This window comes from Lepidochelys olivacea (genome assembly GCF_965140295.1).
Source record: "Lepidochelys olivacea isolate rLepOli2 genome assembly, chromosome: 1".
Classification (NCBI taxonomy): domain Eukaryota; kingdom Metazoa; phylum Chordata; order Testudines; family Cheloniidae; genus Lepidochelys; species Lepidochelys olivacea.
Window position 1 is genome coordinate 43,803,874 of NC_140411.1, and position 22,500 is coordinate 43,826,373.

The 22,500-nt window shown below is 41.2% G+C and overlaps 1 protein-coding gene across 2 annotated transcripts in view; it reads right to left on the reverse strand.

Annotated features, from left to right (window-relative positions):
* SACS (sacsin molecular chaperone) overlaps window positions 1-22,500 on the reverse strand; it is a 269,818-nt gene that overhangs the window by 116,974 nt on the left and 130,344 nt on the right. For both annotated transcript variants that reach the window (XM_084640856.1, XM_084640857.1), the window contains one exon: window positions 10,534-10,631. The gene's annotated coding sequence lies outside the window, so the exon portion shown is untranslated. The remainder of the gene's footprint in view (window positions 1-10,533; window positions 10,632-22,500) is intronic.

A 22,500-nucleotide genomic window follows, 5' to 3' on the forward strand; every position in this document is an offset into this window, starting at 1 on the left:
GCACTCTGGTGCAGGAGCACTTGGAAGTCAAGGCAAGGGAGAGCCAGAGGAAGGGAAGGGCCAAGGTATATACTTTCCCCAAAAAATCTGCAGAAGAAAATAACTTATGAGAAATTTCAGGATGATTAATTTAGTTTTGACCATCTTGGGTAGTGGGAATGTCAAAAAACAGGCTTAGAATAGAAAGCTAATCACAACCTTAACTATTGAAAGACCATCTGTCATAAATATAAAGGGAAGGGTAAACACCTTTAAAATCCTTCCTGGCCAGAGGAAAAACCCTTTCACCTGTAAAGGGTTAAGAACTAGGATAACCTCGCTGGCACCTGACCAAAATAACCAATGAGGAGACAAGATACTTTCAAAGCTGGAGGGGGGGAGAAACAAAGGGTCTCTCTGTCTGTGTGATGCTTTTGCCGGGAACAGAAAAGGAATGGAGTCTTAGAACTTAGTAAGTAATCTAGCTAGATATGCATTAGATTCTGTTTTGTTTAAATGGCTGATAAAATAAACTGTGCTGAACGGAATGTATATTCCTGTTTTTGTGTCTTTTTGTAACTTAAGGTTTTGCCTAGAGAGATTCTTTATGTTTTGAATCTGATTACCCTGTAAGGTATTTACCATCCTGATTTTACAGAGGTGATTCTTTTACTTTTTCTTCAATTAAAATTCTTCTTTTAAGAACCTGATTGCTTTTTCATTGTTCTTAAGATCCAAGGGTTTGAGTCTGTGTTCACCGATGCAAATTGGTGAGGATTTTTATCAAGCCTTCCCCAGGAAAGGGGTGTAGGGTTTGGGAGGATTTTGGGGGGAAAGACGTTTCCAAGAGGGCTCTTTCCCTGTTATATATTTGTTAGACGGTTGGTGGTGGCAGCAATAAAGTCCAAGGGCAAAAGGTAAAAATAGTTTGTACCTTGGGGAAGTTTTAACCTAAGCTGGTAAAAATAAGCTTAGGGGGTTTTCCATGCAGGTCCCCACATCTGTACCCTAGTGTTCAGAGTGGGGAAGGAACCTTGACACCATCTCTCCATAATTAATGGGTAACACACTTTCCCAGGAGCTATTCTCCATTTCTATGCTCAGTTTAACATGGGCTTTCCTTTGTTATGTTGATCTGGGGAAATTGTTTGACTTCATTTTTGATTTTGTGCCCAACAATGTACATGACCTGAATGCTGAAAAAGAGGTATGCTTTACAATACTAGAACTAAACCCCATTGTCCTGATAATGTATTAACAGCTGTGAGCAATCTATACCCCCTAGGATAAATGAAAAGCCAGATGTGCCATTGAATTCATGTGTTACTCCTATTAGTGTTGAAGTTCTCATGGAAAACAAAAGTACGGACAAGTATTCTTGACAACTGTAGCTAATCTAGGAAATGAGACACTACAATGTGCCTAAATGCAGTTTAGATATAATTGATTCACTCAGAAGCCAATTTAGTTGAAGAGGAAGTTAAACCCTGGCCAGTAAAGGCAGATCTACACTGTCAAATTTACATGATAATCCCAAATCCGTTTGGTTTTGCCTGGGTAGATGGGATCAAGTGATGGTGTAACCATGTTACTGAATCAAATTACAACCCTGATGAACATAATGATATGATTCTAGTAGTGTTTCCCATGGTAAAGAAGAGAAACAGAACTTGGTTGTCAGCTACTAGACACAGACATACCCTGTAGCTTTCCCTGGTTCTCTAGCTCCCTGACAGCTTAATATGACCATATAAAGTCTTCCTAAGTGCTGGCCTGTATAAAATAGTCATGGAAGGTTTGCTGTCTACACCACAGTCTCTTGCCATGTAAGTTGTTTAACTGATACAAATAGGCCCTAAACCTCCTTCCAGTGCATCACACAAATTCAGTTACGAAAAGATAATCCCCCAAATTTAGGGCTTGACTTTTAAAAACAGTCTTCAATTTTGCAGATGCCTGCAATGAATTGTGGATGTGAAGTTACAGGCATAGATACTAATGTCTAGATGTTAAATTACTTAATTTTGCCTGCAAATCAGGTAGACATTGAAATGTTAGTAGTTGTACCCGCAATTCACTGTGCCCAATACTGTAAGCTCAATTGATAACCCCTCGCCACCCCCTTCATGCCTCTAAACATTGGAACCACTGTATGTAATATACATAGTAGCTGTCATAATTCACTTCAAAGTAACTCTTAAAATAGCTAAATCAAAATCTTTAAAACCTCAACTTGGAGCCTGGGGAGCATAGATAGCATAGCCCATAAAATTACTGAACACAGTCCAAAGCCTAGAGGAGGTGGGAATTTGTGAACAAAGGGAACATGGTACTAATACAATTTATGATTTATACCGTTTATAAGTACAATTGATCACAGAATCACTACTGATTTATGTTGACTTCTTCTGATATAAACTAGGCCATAAGGATCCCAGTGGAAAAAGTCCACAGTGGTGTGTCCTCAAATAGAATAGCAATAATGAGCAGTACAGCTAAAAGAATGAGTTGCGCTAGCCAGGTCAGCTGCTTGACTAGGGTGGCGGGTGGATGTGCATATTCAGAGCATCCACTGAGCAGCCTCCATCAGGTAAATTCATGTGGAACCTTGGCTGCAACTGCATCTGTCATCACCAAAGTGGAAACTCCAAGTTATGGCATGGTCAATATCCTAGGGCCAGCTACATCTCCATGCAGCACCAATGGGGGAGGACCTGGCCCATAATATGGAGGAGAGAAAAGCACAGATGTTTTATTTAATAACATTTCCCCAAAAGCAAAAAAGGGTTGAACAGCAAATTGTACATTGAATGATACTGTGAAACTCGTATTTGAGCCAGAGTAATTTCATATTGTGGTGTGAAGGTTTTACCTACAAAAATGGTGTCTACTGTGGCACACACTAGAAACATGTATTTAACCATGATATTGAACCTGAGAGTGTGGGGGAAATAGACCTTTGAAAGAGAAAATACAGGTAAAGATTAGCAAACATAAGTACTGAACAATGAGCTGACAGAAACAGCATGGTCTAGCGGATCGAGCATAGGACTAGAAACCAAGTACATCTGAGTTTTAATCTCTATTCTGACATCAATTTGTGTGGCCTTTGGCAACTTATTTAAACTGCCTGGGCCATGTTATCTCATTTACTCCAGTATAAATATGGAGACGGTCCATTGTCCTCATTAAACATTGCATTCCATCAGGTTTTCTGCCAGGGGTCCGTGGCAGATTTAATTACCACGAGGAACTCCATAACAGAGCCATCAGAAAGAGGTGCTGAATCAGCATAGTCCCCAACTACCTCGGTCATGCCCACTTCTTCGCCAGAACCATTGACTTTAAACTGGCCCCAGCAGCAAAAAATGGGTTTCAGCTGCTTTGTGCTGTTGCAATCTGCTCTTTAGAAGACTTTTCATTGCCTGAATTAACATTGGTATAAAATAGCAAAACTGTGGGTGAATCTGGCTATGTTTAGTCCGATCGGAATAACTGCATATCTTCTTTTCCAGGAAGAACTCCCCATACTACAAGACCTAAAAGAAAAGCCTCGAGAGCTGCAAATTTTTGTGTTTTAGTACAACATTCTCTACTGATTTGTTTTTAAAGTGAAAAATGAAAAGCTATTTCCAACTATAATTACTATTTTTTTTGCAGATAACTTCCCATCATAAGTAAGCTGTATATTGTCCTCTTCTGAAAGTTGCAACTTCTGTTCCATCCCTTTTAGATTCCAGTTTATAAATCGATTTTTAGGTACACAATCTTTTCTGCATTTTTGAGAACCTACAGTTGTCTTCCACTGATTCCAGCTGTTTCTCCTCTTCTAAGCCTGGGTCAGAAAGATGGGTCCCTCTTTCATGGCCAATCTGACACAATGGATGAAACTGAGACCCAAGAGTGAATTCACTCACTCTAGTGCAGGAAACTAGGCTGACACAGGGATGTGCAGTTTGAACCTTTCTCTACTAGTAAGAGTCAAACTGGTACAGAATGTCTGAACCATACATATACCAGTTTATACTCTACTCGCATGTTTTAGCAAGCAATATACCTCAATTTGGTTTCTAGATAATACACAATTTCCTGGTAATTTTTTCACTGAATGTAACGTCCCAACATATCCATCTAGTGAATTTCACTATCCAGTTTGACCTGAAACAGGTTATCAAAAGAATACCAACTCTCCAGTGATTTGTTAACAATTTACCAATATGTTCTTTATACATAATAAACCGTCTTTCTTTCATTTGCAAGGTGTGATTGTATAGTAGATAACTAAGGCCAATGCTATTTTGAACAATTGAAGGTCATGAAAATTTTACAAGAGAAATGAGTTGTGATGCAAATGTATTTCCTGCAGAAATCAGAAAAATTATTGGAAATGTCATAATCACTATCCATACCAAACCAATTTACTTACCGTCCTGGATAAGTGAAGTACTAAAAGCTAGCCGTATAATTGTATCCAATCTATTCTTTATTGGCTACATACCCAACAGGCTTAATTATCAGCTTGTCTTCAATGAATGCTCAACATATTGGCTCCAGATCCACTCATTTTAGGAGGCAGCATATAAACATATGCATTTAGCTCCCTGCATATGGTCACAATGGAGCTCTCTTATCAGAAATACAGCAGAAAAGAGAATCTAGTGACAAGCACTTTTTTATGAATATTGAAGAAACCAGATATTTTAACTCAGAGGGTGTCAACAGCTTCCAACAGATTTGGTTTTTCAAATTTTTTTAGATCCTGTGGGCAGAACTGAATCAATTACCTGGTCACATTTGGAAGGAAGGAAGGAAGGAAGAAAGAAGGAAAGAAGGAAAGAAAGAAAGAAAGAAAGAAAGAAAGAAAGAAAGAAAGAAAGAAAGAAAGAAAGAAAGAAAGAAAGAAAGAAAGAAAGAAAATCTTCAGCTCAGTTACAGAAACAGCAACTATGTGTCAGGCACAACAGGATGTAGAAGCTTGCAGAGTAACTGCCTACAAAGTGCCTGGCTCTGGCCGATTTCCGAAAAATAGCTATATACCAAAACATATTTAACTTTAAATGTACATCCTTTATCAAAACAAATGGGATAAAGAATGACACCATAAAAATAAAACTTGTGAATCTTTTGTATTGGAAACAAATAAATTTAACTACAAAAAGGAATACCAAGGTATCAAAGTACTTGTAGAAAGATGTACAATTTAAAGATTTACTGTAAAAAGCATGCCAGCTAGCTTCAAAGAGAATTCAGTCAAGGTTACTGCAACTATTGTACAAATGTACAGAAATTTGCTTTTCATATATAATTGTCCTATAAATCACAGGCAGAAACCTGAGACAGGGTGTAATACAATAAGATGCCAGTAAGCAAAATGTGCTGGAATGGGAATTGTCACAGTCTTAATATGCTTATTGTCGGGGAAATTTAGGGAAGCAAAATCAAATGAAATTTGTGGGCCAGATCCTCAGCTGCTGCAAATCAGTGTTGCTAGTTGAGGACGTGACTGTATATTGTATAGCTATTCATAAAGAAAATATTATTTCACAATTCCTCACTGATAATTTCAAAAATTATAATATTTAAATAATAAATTACCCAAGAATTAAAAAAAATTATAGCCAAACTACAGTCTTGTTCATTTTCCCATCTGGGACCAGTTGAACATTTTCTACCCCAAATTAGCATTTTTTCTCATTATTTAGTGCATTCGGTGTAGCACGAGTTGCTGCCTTTTGATGAAATATGAAAAATGCACGCACAAATGCCAGTATTTATCATAGAAATTTCTGATAAGGTAAAGGACTGATCTTGTAGTCTTATTGTCCCCAATGCTGATCTTTTGTAGGCATGCAGAATTAGCATGGAGATTTCAATAGTGGAAAGATTGGAATTAATTCCTCTTAGGTCACAAAACAGTAGTAAAAATATTATATGACAACTACAGCCTCAGGGCTGCAACAACCTCGTTGATTTCCATGGGAGTTCAGCCATTGGGCCATATAGTCACAAATTCATCAAACCTCCCTCAGCTAGTAAGGATAGAAGCATATTCTCCAGGAAAAACAAGGTTTGGATCTCCCACCCCCAGTACTGCTGCCTCCCAGGACTTCTGAACCCATTGTGGGGTGAGAAAATTTGACCCATTTACTTTCTTCTCTTGAGTAAAGAGTGCAGGATCAGGTTCAAAATAAATTTTGCGGAGAACACTGAGGCTGTAGGCAGAGTTTTACTAGTGGATTTTATTATTTGTATTGGGGTAGCACCTAGCAATCCCAGTCACAGACTAGGACCCCATTGTGCTAACAAAAAGACAGTTCCTGTGCCAAAATCTTATAATGTAAGTATAAAATGAGACAAGTGAATACAGACAGGTGAGCACAAGGAAACAATGTTTTCATCTTGGGTAATTTTTTCCAGACTTTTCGGTATTCATTTTCATGCTTCACCATCAGAGGATACCACAAGTGAAAGTCCTGCTCTTTCCTCTCCCTCAAAGATGTTAAATTAACTGATTTCAGGATTATTCCATTTATTCCCATGAAATACTTTTCAATATTATTGCAACAAAGATGGCAAGCCCCAGTAGCAATCAGAAAAGAAATGTTATCATCAAAGGTTATAGAGGCTGTGGAAATGTTGTGGAGTTTGTTGTCCTATCACTGCCCCATGGAAGAATATAACTAAAATAAATAAACACGACTAATTAGGAGCCACATTGAGAAGACCAGGACCAGAAGGAGAAGGGGGCTAAACCTCAGCTATTGGGACAATCTGTCTTCCTGACAAAAGAAGCTAAGAATAGCCCTACAGTTCTATATAAACAGAATATGATGAATAGAAATTTATTGCACACTAACACTGCAGGACTTTAATTTCAAACCTGCTCTGAGTTTGTACTTCACAGAAATGTTCCTGAGCCCAAACACCAGATCAAAACTACTCTAACAGAAGAAGTTTGGATCAAGTACAGAGTACAATATTTAGTCTTAGGGAAATGTAGGTTTGGGTTAAGTCAAGCAAAGGTTTCCCTATCAATTTTATTATTTTATATTTCCAGAGAGTCTATGAGAACACAAACCTTGAAGAGGAGTAGATGATTCTGACACGAGGGATTTGCAATACTGCAGTTAGGGAGAAAAAGGGAAGTATTTCTTAAGAGGATGCGATCATGCTCAAGGATGTGGCTACTCTGAAACCATTTCCTAAAGGGGTGCTAATTTACAATTTATAAGGAGTGAAGGCACATAAAGGAGATATTAAACTGTGCACTAATTATCATCCAGTTAAGATGACATCACATGCTATGAAAGCATGGAAGAAGATGACTGAAAGGCATCTAAGTGGCACAGTTGATATTTGGAAGAGTCAGTATGGGTTTATGATGGGAAGGAGGAAAACTGTTGCCACATTTGCTCTACAAATCCTCATGGAGGAGTTCAGAGAAAAGAGACAGAACTGCATGGTCTTTGTGGACTTGGACAAGGTATACGATTGTATAACAAGAGAATTGGTTTGCTGGAGCTTGTGATGGAGAGGCGTGCCAGAAGGACATGTCTGCCTTATCCAGGATATGTATGATGGAGTAACTTCCATAGTCAAAACCAAATGGGGCTACGGCAGAGTTTCCACTAAATGTTGGCCTGCATCAGAGGTTAGAGTTAAGCCCTTTTTTGTTTGTAGTTGTTGGATTCATAGTTTCCAGAAGGAACCAGTGTGATCATCTAGTCTGACCTCCTGTATAACACCATAGAACTTCCCCAAAATAATTCCTAGAGCATATCTTCTAGAAAAACATCCAAGCTTGATTTTAAAACTATCAGTGATGGAGAATACACCATGAACTTTGGTAAATTGTTCCAATAGTTAATTACACTCACCATTAACAATGCATACCGTATTTCCAGTTTGAATTTGTCTAGCTTCATCTTCCAGCCATTGGATCATGTTATATCTTTCTCTGCTAGACTGAAGAGTCCATTATTAAATATTTGTTCCCCATGTCAATACTTATAGACTGTAGCCAAGTCACCCCTTAATCTTCTCTTTGTTAAACTAAATAGTTTGAGCTCCTTTATTTGATCACTATAACGCATGTTTTCTAATCCTTTAATCATTCTTGTGGCTCTTCTCTGAACCCTCTCCAATTTATCAACATCCTTCTTGAATTGTAGGCAACAGAACCAATCACAGTATTCCAGTAGTGGTCACACTAGTCAAATACAGAGGTAAAATAACCTCTCTTCTCCTACTCAAGATTCCCCTGTTTATGCATCCCAGGATCACATTAGTTCTTTTCACCACAGCATCACACTGGGAACTCATATTCACCAGAAACCCCACATCTTTTTCAGAAGCACTACTTGCCAGGATAGAGTCCCCCATCTGTAAGTCTGACCTACATTCAGTTACCTGTTTTCTTCATTATTTAACACTCCCCCAATTTTTGTGTCATCTGCAAATTTGTCAGTGATGATTTTGTTATTTTCCACGTCATTGATAACAAAAATTTAATAGCATATGGCCAAGAACCAATCCCTGCAGGACCCTGCTGAAAACACACTCACTCAGTGAAGATTCCCTAGTTACAGTTATATTCTGAGACCTATCAGTTAGCCAATCTTTAATGCATTTACTGTGCACCATGTTAATTTTATATCATTTTATTGTTTTTAATCAAAACATTAAATGTGGTACCAAGTGAAATGCTTTACAGAAGTCTAAGTATATTATGTCAACACTATTACCTTTATCTACCGAACTTGTATTCTCGTTTAAAAAAAATCAAGTTAGTTTGATGGAATCTACTTTCCAAAAACAAATGTTGATTTGCATTAATTTAACTCTTTATTAAGTAAGTCCCACATCAGCTACTCCAATATTTTGCCTGGGATGAATGTCATGTTGAAAGACCTATAATTATCTGAGTCATCCTGCTTACCCTTTTTAAAAATTGGCACAACAGTTTTCTTTCAGTCTTCTGGAAAGTCCCTAGTGCCCCAAAACTTATTGAAAACTACATGAACTGTCTAGCAAGCTCCTCATCCAGCTCTTTAAAACTCTAGGATGCAAGTTAGCTGGACCTGCTGATTTTAAAATGTCTAACTTTAGTAACTTCTATTTAATATTCTCCACAGGTACTAGTGGAATGGAAAGAATGTTATCAGCATACAATGAAACTATATCATCTGTTTTTCCCCCAAATATAGAACAGAAATATTTATTGAACACTTCTGCATTATTATTGATAATTCTACCATTTTCATTTAGTAATGGACCAATGCTATTGTCAGGATTCATTTTGTTCCTAAAATATTTTTAAAATTCCTTATTGTCCGTAACTCTGCTGGTCATAGATTTCTCTGTATGTTTCTTGGCTTCCCATATCAATTTTTTACAATTCCTAACTTCTTTACTATCAAACTTCCTCTTTCTTCCATTTGTTATATATTTTATTTTTTACAGCTTTGCGTCCCCTCAAATGAGGTCAGTTTTTTAACCAGTACGGCCTTCTTCTTCAATAGTGGGATTGTGTTTTTTTGGTATCTAGTAAAGTGTTCCTAAATTATTCCCAATTATCATTCACATTTTTCTGATTAAATTTTGCCTCCCAGCTGATTTGGCTCATAATTATTTTTAACTTTGTGAAATTGCCCTATTAAAGCACAAAGAGAGAGAGAGAGTGTGTATGTGTGTGTGTGTGTATATATTACTGGTCTGGACTTTATTCTGCTTACTCATTGATCATGACCACTTGTACCTAAGCTACTATAAATTTTTAGTTCTGTGATCAGTTCCTCTTTATCTGCTAGGATAAGGTCTAAAAAACAATTCCCCTGTGTTGGCTGCAATACTTTTTGAGTTAGAAAATTGTCAGTGATAATGTTTAGAAATTCCAAGGATGTTTTAGTGCTGGTAGCATGATACCTCCAACATGTCACTCAAATAGAAATTCCTCGTGATCACACAGATTTTTTTCCTACATATTATATATAGGTGCATAATGAGTTTGTCATCCTGTTCCCTAGTATGATTTGATGGCATGTAGCAGAAACCAGCTAGTACCACATCTTGTGCTTTCTCTGTTAGGACATTGATCCATAAGCATCTTTCTTCCAAGTTATCAGTGACTCAGAAACAGATAATGCCACTTTTGACATAGAGTGCCACCTCCCACTCCTTTTCCCCACTTGATCCTTCCTAAATAGGTTATAACTATTGATTTTAACATTCCACTAATGTGAATCATCCCACCAAGTTTCTGTAATCCCAACTAGATCACATTTATGCTCATAAAATCAGCAATTCCATCATACACATAAGTGAAAATATACAAAGGGAGCCGCCTTGGAATATTCTGTTCGCCGATTACTTAGTGATATGTAAATACGATTGTGAGACCCTGCAAACCAATCTTGAACAGTGGCAACACAGGTTTGAGCTGGTGAGACTTAGAGTGAACATTGGTAAAACTGAGGCTGTGATAACTGAGGGAGGGGACCCACCATAAAGGATATTACCAGCAAAGAGCTAAGTGGAGTGTAAGAATTTACATACCTAGGATCAATGGTTGAGGATAATGGTATCCTCCTGTGTGATGTCCAGCCTTATATTAAAGCTTCTTGGTGCAAACAACAGGAGCTGACTTCAGTTTTCTATGACAAAAAGAGGCCAATAAAAGTTAAAAAGCACATTGTATAAAACTATAATTTGACTCATCCTAATGTATGGAACAGAGACTTAGCCAACCACCAGAAAATAAATCAGAATGTTCTCTACCACAGAGATGTAGCTGCTGAGATGGTCAAATGGTTGGACGCTCCATGATAGGAAACAACATGAAATTATGAGGAGCCTAATGCAAATTGCCCCAGTTGAAGATAAGTTGAGGGAAGGTAGGCTACATTGATATGGACATCTCTAGCAGAGACCCAAGAGTTATATTTGTCAGATGTCCTTGCCATGATCTTACATGGAAGAAGACTATAGGGGGACTTTGTACCTTGACTTGACAGGGTATCAGTGGACCTTAAAAAGACCAATTTGCACAACAGTCAGGCATACAATCACGAGTTTTGGAAGAAGGCTATAAAAGTCGCTAATGCCAAATAGGGGAGTGGCAAGAGAGAAGAAGAAAAAGGGAATAAAGAGCACCTACATTTCTAAGTGAATGCATTTTCTATTTTTGTTTGCTCTGTCATTATCCAAGACCATCCACTTGATAATATATAAGGCTGTATAACTTTCCAGGGTATGAGAGAAAGTACTAGTGCAGAAGCCACACCAAGGCAGACAACAGAAAAAGGAACATAGGCGCTTAAATACATTTGTGGATGTGGGCCTAACAGTTAACAGCCTAAATATTTTTGTGAATCTGGGCCAAAATACTTACTAGTTAAAAGGAAAATAGTAACAACCTGCTGCAGTCAGAAGTAAAGGAACAACACTGGAGTACAGCTGTTACTGGAGCCAGGCCAACTACCAGGAAGGTATGCTGGAAAAGGCTCTTTTAAAGGGAAAACCCAAAGAAGGGCTTTAATTGATAACCATGCAGTTAGAAAGCAGGTAGTTTGTAGGGGAAAGACATTGAAGTTCAATCTTTCTGAGTTGGAAACAGGTGAAAGACAGCTGAGCTTGCCAAAAGTAGAGTACAGCATGCTCAGGCTAGTACATCATTCTTTCATTATAATATGTTGTAAAAAACATCCAATCTTTTCTGGACAGAGCCATGATTTCTTTGCTTGAGGTTTACCACTGTAGCTAGCCTGTCTTTTTTCTTGCCAAATTTCTTCCTTCGCTCATCTGCAAATTTACAGAAAGCTAAGGAAAGGGAAAGGAGAACGTTGCTACATGTAACCGTTTCAATGCTGTTTTGTGCCAAAACGTAGAAGACAGGAGAAACTGAGGTGTCAGCAATGCAGCTGGAAATGATTAGGTAAGATATGCCCAGGTGATCCCAGCAGGTGATGCAGGTTCCACTCTGCAGAAGAGGGTAAAACCCCCCAACATCCCTGCCAATCTGACCAGGGGGAAATTCCTTCCCAACCCCAAATCTGGTGATCAGTTAGACCAGGGGTGGGCAAAGTACGGCCCATGGGCCAGATCCGGCCCATCAGATCTTTGGATCCAGCCCACGGGATTGCCCCCCGTGATGCCACAGGCCCCGCGCTGCTCTCAGAAGCAGCCGGCACCACGTCCTTGTGGCCCCGGGGGGGGAGGGGGTAGACGACTCCGTGCGTTGCCCTTGCCTCCAGGCACCGCCCCCCGCAGCTCCCATTGGCTGGGAATGGGGAATCGCGACCAATGGGAGCTTCAGGGGAGGTACCTGGAGGCGTGCCAATGTGGTACCAGCGGTGCGGCATGGGGCCAGGGCAGGCAGGGAGCCTGCCCTGGCCCCAGTGCACACTGCTGCCACCCCAGAGCTGCTTTAGGTAAGTGGCACCAGGCCGGAGCCCGAACCCCTCCTGCACCCCACCTCCCAACTCCCTGCCCTGAGCCCCCTGCTGCACCTTGCACTCCCGTGCACCCCATCTCCCTGCCCTGATCCCCCTCCAGCACCCCGCACCCCTCCTGCACCCCAACCCCTGCCCTGAGCCCCCTCATACACCCCACACCCCTCCTGCACCCTAACCCCCTGCCCTGAGCCCCCTCATACACCCCGCACCCCTCCTGCACCCCAACCCCTGCCCTGAGCCCCCTCATACACCCCGCACCCCTCCTGCACCCCAACCCCCTGCCCTGAGCCCCCTCATACACCCCGCACCCCTCCTGCACCCCAACCCCCTGCCCTGAGCCCCCTCATACACCCCGCACCCCTCCTGCACCCCGACCCCCTGCCCTGAGCCCCCTCATACACCCCTCACCCCTCCTCTGCCCCAATCCCTTGCTCTGAGCCCGTTCCTGCACATTACATCCCCTCCCACATCCCGCACTCCCTCCCACACCCCAACCCCCTGCTCCAGCCCTGCATACAATTTCCCCACCCAGATGCAGCCCTCGGCCCAAAAAGTTTGCCCACCCCTGAGTTAGACCCTGAGCATGTGAGAAAGACACAGCAGCCAGGCATCTAAGATAGAGGATTTTCTGTAACAGCTCAGAACACCAGTCCATCATAGCTGGTATCCTATCTCCAGCTGTGGAAGATCTCTGATTCTTCAGAGTAAGGAAGGGAAATAAATAAATAATTACAATTGTGCATCGGGGGGAACATTTCTTCCTGACCTCTGCAAGTGACCAGCTGAAGTCCTGAAGCATGGAATTAGATTACAGTGATTAACATTATAGTCATCAATATTAGTATTCATCAATATGCACTGGTGGAGCCCACAAGTGTAGAACTTGTTCCCCTTTAATATCCATTTTAGTCCCTCTCCCCAGTTCAAAAAAAATCTTGAATTTCCCTTCAAAGTTTGATTTTAACTTTTGTTTTGTTTTAACAGTTCTTCATTGTATTCTTCATTGCCTTCTTCTGTATGGACCCTCTCAGGAAGGTTTCTGGTTGTATGTATGAACCTGTTCACACTGTAGATCTTGTTTTGGACTGGGATTAGAATGAACAGAGGGAATGAAGTTCTCATGCGTCATGGAGAGACCATTATTTCCTTCTCTTTGAGTCAAGGCTCTCCTTTGCTCCTGTTAAGAGTACAGGAGCAATTTTAATGGTCCACCTTATGGATTAGTGAAAGAGGATGGGTTCCAAGTATCTGAGAAAGAATGACTATACAATTCTCTAACATCTTATATGTTCACTATTAAAATGGTGGCCCTGAAATACTCCTGGCATTGCATTTTCCTCCTAGATCACCTCAGTACACAGATGTTATCTCTCACAGATCCACAGAAGGAGGGAGATTAAGGTGCTGCTGGCAGAAATTGTGCTTTAAATTAAAATGTGTGTGCCATAAAGACAGTTCATTTTTTAAAAATTATTAGGCTGTGGCTATGATAGCGGCAAAGAGGCTATTTCCTCCACCTCAACATCTGTAAAGTCCCAAACAACAGAACTTTTCCACATGGTCTTTTCTCAGATACTAAGTTAAGTTTTTCTCATGGCATGGAGTTTTCCCAACTGCTTTGCCTACAGGATAGCTTGGATGCAGACGACAGTGGTAGCTAGATTGATGCCTGAAAGAAACAAATATAATTTCTTCTATATTTGAGTTTTGGCCACTCACTAAGTTTATGGATATGTTCTGAGAACTTTAGACTACAACCTACAATCCAGAATTGTCCTTAACTGGTAAGGTGACTAATAAGGAAACCAGATGTGTTAGCATAAGACACCATCAATGCTTCCTTCTCAGAGGGGAAGTTGTCACTCCTTTAAGAGGTGCTGATAATCAGACATACGCTCAAGAAGGCATCTCTTGACACTTGTCCTCTCTCCAATGACAGGTTTCAGAGGAGCAGCCATGATAGTCTGTATCCGCAAAAAGAAAAGGAGGACTTGTGGCACCATAGAGACTAACAAATTTAGTTGAGCATAAGCTTTCGTGAGCTACAGCTCACTTCATCGGATGCATGCAGTGGAAAATACAGTGGGGAGATTTATATACACAAAGAACATGAAACAATGAGTGCTACCATACACACTGTAACAAGAGTGATCAGGTAAGGTGAGCTATTACCAGCAGAGGAGAGCGGGGGAACCTATTGTAGTGATAATCAAGGTGGGCCATTTCCAGCAGTTGACAAGAACGTGTGAGGAACAGTGAGGGGGGGGAATAAACATGGGGAAATAGTTTTACTTTGTGTAATGACACATCCACTCCCAGTCTTTATTCAAGCCGAAGTTAATTGTATCCAGTTTGCAAATTAATTCCAATTCAGCAGTCTCTCATTGGAGTCTGGTTTTGAAGTTTTTTTGTTGAAGAATTGCCACTTTTAGGTTTGTAATCAAGTGACCAAATAGACTGAAGTGTTCTCTGACTGGATTTTGAATGTTATAATTCTTGACATCTGATTTGTGTCCATTTATTCTTTTACATAGAGACTGTCCAGTTTGGCCAATGTACATGGCAGAGGGGCATTGCTGGCACATGATGGCATTATCACATTGGTAGATGTGCAGGTGAACAAGCCTCTGATAGTGTGGCTGATGTGATTAGGCCCTATGATGGTGTCCCCTGAATAGATATGAGGACACAGTTGGCAACAGACTTTGTTGCAAGGATAGGTTCCTGAGTTAGTGTTTTTGTTGTGTGGTTGCTGGTGAGTATTTGCTTCAGGTTGGGGGGCTGTCTGTAAGCAAGGACTGGCCTGTCTCCCCCACTGTTCCTCACACGGTCTAGTCAACTGCTGGAAATGGCCCACCTTGATTATCACTACAAAAGGTCCCCCCTCCCACCTCCCGCTCTCCTGCTGGTAATAGCTCACCTTACCTGATCACTCTTGTTACAGTAAAAAGAAAAGGAGTACTTGTGGCACCTTAGAGACTAACCAATTTATTTGAGCATAAGCTTTCGTGAGCTACAGCTCACTTCATCGGATGCATACTGTGGAAACTGCAGAAGACATTATATACACAGAGACCATGTATATAATGTCTTCTGCAGTTTCCACAGTATGTATACGATGAAGTGAGCTGTAGCTCACGAAAGCTTATGCTCAAATAAATTGGTTAGTCTCTAAGGTGCCACAAGTACTCCTTTTCTTTCTCCAATGACAATTGCTAGAGCTGCTTGCCTTTTAAAAAAATAAAATAAAGATTACTAGGCTGTTTGGTAAGGTCCGAGGCATTTTTCTGCAGCCACATTAGGACATCAGCCAAGCAGCCATAAGCCAAGAAGCAGAATATCACATCCTCACATTCCCTCTAAATTAATCAAATTAATATAACGTAGGGCAGTTAAGAAGTTGCTCCTGTCCTAATAGTACCCACCATCACCAGATAAAGAAATCTTAAGATGCTTCAAGAAAACTTTGTTTGATAGCATTCTGTCTGGCAAGGAATCACTTATCAATTGTGATTGTGAAATCTATACTTCTTTATTGTTTTACCTTTATGGTCCCTACTTCTCTATTGTTTATCTGTATGGTTTCTGTCTGTTTCTTTGATTGTTTCTGTCTGTTGCATAATTAATTCTGCAAGATTTAAATCAACTAAGGTGGGGTATGATTGGTTAAAGAATTGTTTCACTATATGTTAGGATTGGTCAAATAATTATTTTATAATACTTTAGTAAAGTAATTGGTTAAGGTATAGTTAAGCATGACAAGTTTCACTATATAAACTGGCATCCAAAAGGAAGTTCTTTGTAACCAACTCAGGACACAGCCCAATCAGAGCTGCCAGACCTCAACACCCTGCCAACTATATTGAGCAGAATCTGGAGCCCCTGGATGACCTGATCCTGACTAGCCACAAGAACATAAGTATATATGTGGACATCTTCATTCCCTGACTTCTGGAGTCTGTCAATCCTGGCAGAGACAGAAACAATCATACTTGAATAGTTTTGTTCTTTTCAATGGTAAGAAGAGTCAAGCAAAATATCAGGGGAGCTGCAATGTTCTACCCTGTCACTCCTCCTGCTCAATGTGTACGAGATGCTGCCAGGCAAAAAGTGAAACCATTATGGTTGCAATGCCTATAGTATGCTGATGAAACTAAGCTCTGGTACATCAGGTCTTGATGGTGCAGACATTTAGGTTTCCTCATGTCTGGCCATGACTGGAGTGGGATGAGGGATAGTTGTTTTGGATGAGGGATAGTTGGCTGAAACCCAGTCTGGATAAGACAGAGATGATGTTAGCTAGAGAGAAGCTGAGAGAAGCAACTAGAAGAAATGATAATATTTAGGAGATGGTGAGGTTGACATCTACCCTCCTTTTGTTACTAAAATTGCAGTGTAAGAAGCCTGTAAACTAGTTGGTCCCCAGTAAACAAGGGGTTAAGTCCAGCTTCACTTTCCCCTCCCACCCTGCCTCCCTTTGCATATGTGCTCCAGGGAATGAAATTCCATTTGGCTTCTGGGACATACAGAGGAGAAAGAATGACTGACAGGCAAGATCTGAAGACGGGGTTGATCTCCAGGATGGTAAAATGTTGGTTTGTACTCTTTTGGCTTATGCTACCTTATTGCAATTTATGATTATAAAGATTCTCTCCTTGTCAGTGCCAGCCCACAACATTTTGGCACCTGAGGCGGGGAGCTCAAATGACGCCCCCATGCCCCCTTGCTTGGGCTAAAACTTTGAAAGGTCTCAATTCTGCCTTCTTCCTGTTCTGCTCCTCTCATGGTACTGCTCTGCTACCTACCCCAATAAAGGAGAACTAACAACTTAAAACGCCTTGTTCAAAACTTTTATGTAACACTTAACTTTCAAACGCCTGAACAGCAAATGTAACTTTTCTTGTCTGTGTAAACACTGGCATTTTTATCTGTTTGTATAATCAAAGTGGTGCTTCCATCCCTTCTTGGTTACAAAGATTTGAACTGCTTCCTGAAGGTCCACAGTCTGGGCCAGCTCATGTTCTGTTGAGATGGTTGCAAGGCCGACCAGCCTCTCCTGTGTCATTGTGGAGTGTAGATGTGTTTTTATTACCTTCAGCTTGGAGAAGCTGTGCTCTCCACTGGCAACGGTTACAGGAAGTATGAGAAGTATGCGCAGAGCAACAAAAGCATTCGGAAAGAGGGTGGTCATCTTATTTGTGCACATATATTCCAGAACAGCCTTTGGAGTTGATCCTGCTGAAATGTATCTTGAAAGGGCTTTCAGTTCATCACCTAAATCACTCGCATCAATATCGCACATGTCATCATGTGTCAACACTGTCTCTAGTGCCCTGCATTGCTGGTGTAGGTCTTCTTCAGGTATAGTGAGGAGTTTTGGAATATCCTACAACATCCCAAATATACTGCTGTGTTCCTTGAGCTGCATGAAACGTTCAGCTGACTGTATTGCACAATCTAGCACCTGGTTAAAGAATTCAACTTTGAATAGTTGTTTGGGGTCTCTTATGGGATTATCCCATGCCTCGTAATCAAAATGTCATCTTCTTCGGTGACTCTTGTATTCTTGAATGGGTGGGAAAATAGCTTCAGTGTGAAGTTCCTCTGCCAACTTCTGTGCACTCTTCAGAACGTTTTGAAATCCCTCATCTGACCGGTAAGACTATAGGTATGACTTTTGCTTTGTCCAGTTGTTCCATTGCTCCAGATATATCAAGGTCGACACCTTGGAGTCTCTTGCTTACAACATTTATTTCAAACAGTCTGTCATACCACAACACTAAGCCACACAGAAATTTGAAGTTATGTATGTTTTTGGTGACTCCATTTCCCTCCGCCACTGTTCTCCCATGAATAGTTCCTGTCTGAGCATTATCCTCCATAATGGCAACTATGGCATCATCTGTCTTCCCAATTTGGTCTTTGATAGGCTTTATCGCCTCCACTCGACTTTCCCATCGGGTGGCACTCAGTGGTTTCAGTGTCAGATAGGATGTTCCCAGATGTTGCTTCAAAATTGCCATCGATAAGTTGATGCAGAGAAATATAGATAGATGGTTTGAATTACATTAAAAAATTCATCAGCCTCACTAGAAGCTGATGCTGCATCATTGACCACCAAGTTCAATGAATGAGAACTGCATGGACCAAAAAAGCTCGAGGATTTAACTCTCAGATCTGTGTCTGCACTCCTCTGTTCTTTCCTCTCATGTTGCCACCATTATCGTAGCCCTGACCTCTCATGTAAGCTATCGTAATTCCCATATCTTCCAGCTTTTTAAGAAGCACATTTGTCACACCAGCTCCTGTAGTATCATCAATGTCAATACATTCTAGAAAATGCTCTCTGATACTCATCATTACAGGGATGTTTCACTAGGTTCTGTTGTTGTGACAAAACGCACCGTTAAAGTCATTTGTTCCGTATGGCTGATGTCAGGTGTGCAGTCCAGAATAACAGAGTAATATCTTGCTAACTTCAGATCTGCCACAATCTTCTGTTTGATGTTTGTTGCCAGTGACTGTATGATCTCATTTTGAATTGTTTTTCCAAGGTACTGGTGTGTGTACATTTCTTGGGTGGTGACTCTTCTTAGATGTTCCTGGAGTACAGCATCAAACTCAGCCATCAGCTCCACAATTTTAAGGAAGTTTCCATTGTTTGGCACATACAGCTGATCTGAAGTGCCACGGAGCGCTAGGTTTTGGGTAGCAAGCATTCTGACAATGGCAATGAGCCTTTTCGGAACATTTTGCCAGTAAAGAGACTCTGATGCAATCTTCTCTTGATGCTGATCATCTATGGGGGCCTTTAACCTTAGTCACATCTTAAGCTCTTTCCACCTATGGAATGCTCTCTGGTGATTTGCTGCCTTCTCATGGCATGCCAGATTTCTAGCCAGATTTTCCAGTCCTTTGTTCCTGTAGAACCCAGTGTGGCTGGAACATTAGACTGGAAGAATTTGTAACAAAAACAGTATGCAGCATTCTGGGTTTTTGAGTACATACACCGTAGTCTGTCCACTTTGTCATCATTGGGGATTTCATGCCAGTAATGTGTTGGATGGACACTTCTATTTTCTTTGTCTTTGGAGAACATGAAGTTTTTCACTTGCTGTGGTCCATGGGGTACAAGGAAGTCCCTCAGGCTACTGCTCAAGTGGGTCCACAGTCCTGGATCATCTAGACTTAAGGAACTAAACTCAGCAGCAGCTGTTTCTTGCGCCTCCACCACACTCTTCTCTGATCTACACTTTTCTTCAGGAATGTGCATGGTTACATCCATTTGAGATGGAGACATGGATGCTGCAGTAGCTGCCAGGTCACCTGCACTCTGACTAACTGGAAGATCAGGCATCTCCTCACCATGCACATCCTCACTGGGGCCGGAAGGCTTACCGTGAACATTTGTGTCTATGTATCTCAGGAGAGCTCCTTCCTGCTTAGATAGAAAAGCTTCCTTTGCTTTCTTTCTTTTCCTGAATGCTGCCCCAGAGGAGCATTTTCTTCTTTCACTCATGACTGCTGTTCTGTGCCAGGTATAGTGGCTCTCAACACTCAGTTGAAGGGGGCAAATAAGCAGGCTGGTAGCAGGGTCTGAGTGAGGGAAGATATAGTGTCTTAAGGGCCTAACTGGCTCCTTCTACTTCAGTTGACTGCTTGTTCTTCTCAAGTGGGTTTAGGGAAGCAACAGGAAACAGGAACCTCCCTGAGAAGCTGGTGTTAATCAGTCCAGGCTCCTGCAGGTGCTAGAGAGGTACATAAGAGGCTCCTCCTCCTCTCTCTCCCTGCAGCTCCTGCTGCTTTGTTATTCCCTCTCACCTTTTCTCCTGCCTGCCTGTCATGTCTCATGTGCCCTTCTTCCTCCAGCACAGCACTCCACCATGTCTGTGCATCTAGAGCAGAGAGAATACATATGCACCAGCACCAGACACAATTTTCTACACTCTGGATCCTCAGTTCGCCTCATATAAGGCCAGACCTGCTCCTGGTTAACAGTTTACTGAATGTTGCTATGCTTTGTTTCTGTTGTACCATCTCACCTTCTTATGGGGTCCTGTTGCTGCTGCTGAACTGATTTTTTCATCTCCATGTGTTGAAGAGGTTGTGACCATCCTTTTAGGATGTACACCCCTCCCCCCACACACCTCAATTATATCCACAACTTTATCACATCCAGCATCTCTGTTCCCAGAGAGTAGCTATCAGTGGTTCAGAGTCAAGCTGCAAGGGCATATCAAGTGGGGTCCCGCAGGGATCAGTTCTGGGTCCGGTTCTGTTCAATATCTTCATCAATGATTTAGATAATGGAATAGAGAATACACCTATAAAGTTTGTGGACTATACCAAGATGGGATGGGTTGCAAGTACTTTGGAGGATAGGATTAAAATTCAAAATAATCTGGACAAACTAGAGAAATGATCTGAAGTAAATAGGATGAAGTTCTATAAGTGGAATACTTTGCATTTGTCCTTAGGAAGGAACAATCAGCTGCACACATACAAAATGGGAAGCGACTGCCTAGGAAGGAGTACTGTGCAAAGAGATCTGGGGGTCATAGTGGATCACAACCTAAATATGAGTCAACAGTGTAACACTGTTGCAACAAAAGCAAATATCATTCTGGGATGTATTAGCAGGAGTTTTCTAAGCAAGACATGAGAAGCAATTCTTCCACTGCACTCCATGCTAGTTAGGCCTCAACTGAAGTATTGTGTCCAGTTCTGAGCACATTTCAGGAAAGATGTGGAATAACTGGACATAGTCCAGAGAAGAGCAACAAAAATGATTAAAGGTCTAGAACAGGGGTGGGCAAACTTTTTGGCCTGAGGGCCCCATCGGGGTGCAAAACTGTATGAAGGGCAGGGTAGGGAAGGCTGTGCCTCCCCAAACAACCTGGCCCCTGCCCCTTATCCGCCCCCTCCCACTTCCCGCCCCTATGACTCCCCCCTCAGAACCCCGACCCATCCAACCACCCCTTTTCCTTGTCCCCTGACTGCCCCCCCAGGACCTCACCCCCTATCCAATCTGACTGTTGAAGAATGATAATGGGAAATGAATTGATAGCTCAGTGCACTGCCCCATGTCCTAATATAGGGGTGATGAGTTCATTCTTTCATTTGGCAGCGGAATTTTAAAAACAGCCATATGACTCAAAGACATCTCGGCTTACTGCTCAATTACTGTTAGCATGGAAGCGGGAAATAAACAAATACTTATAGCACTTAAAGTTTGCAAAGTGTTACATCACTTATCTGGCTAATCCTCACAATACTCCTGTAAATTAAGCACGGAGAAAGCTGTGCTGGAGAGGTTAAGCAATTTGCATAGAGCGTTTAGAATTTGGTAATCCCTGGCCCATTAGACCAGACAAAAACCTACCTCCCACAAAAAAAAAAGCACCTGGAAATCAGGAGGGAACCCCAAGTGCACTCCAGTATGTGGGATGAGGAGTCCTTAACTGCCTATACAAGGTCACTTTAAAAAATGAAAGAAAGAGAATTACATACCCCATGGGCTGGCTGGGTTCTCTCCTTCTCGGAACCACATACAGTAGTGTGACTATATAATAGCCGAGTTTATTGTTGTTGTTATAGACCTGCAGAAATTCCTGCAGGCTGCGTAGCTCCAGTGGTGGGGAAAGACAGATTCATGATAGAAAAGAACAAAGTATGAAAAATGGGGCACTAGTTTTCTCATGTTCCCCTTCTCTCTTCTAAGATGCTCTGCAACTGTCTGGCACACAGGATTTTGGGATCTCTTCAGCAAATAAAGTTTATTCCAACATAGGTGGAACCAAACTCTCCAGCAAGCACAGCTCCAAATGGATTTTGAAAGGGTTTGTTCACCTACCCCCAAACGGCATTGTGAAGATTTTTATAAATATTTCTTAAGTGCTTTAAATATGTACAGTCAAACTGAACTTTCAATTACAATAAATCTGGAGTGACTCAACTGCTTTCTGTGGAGTTACTTCAGGTTAACCCTGAGTATCCGAGCAGTACTGGACTCAAAAAATGCTATACAATTGCTAAGTATTTATTCTTAAAAGGATACTGATATTGTTTG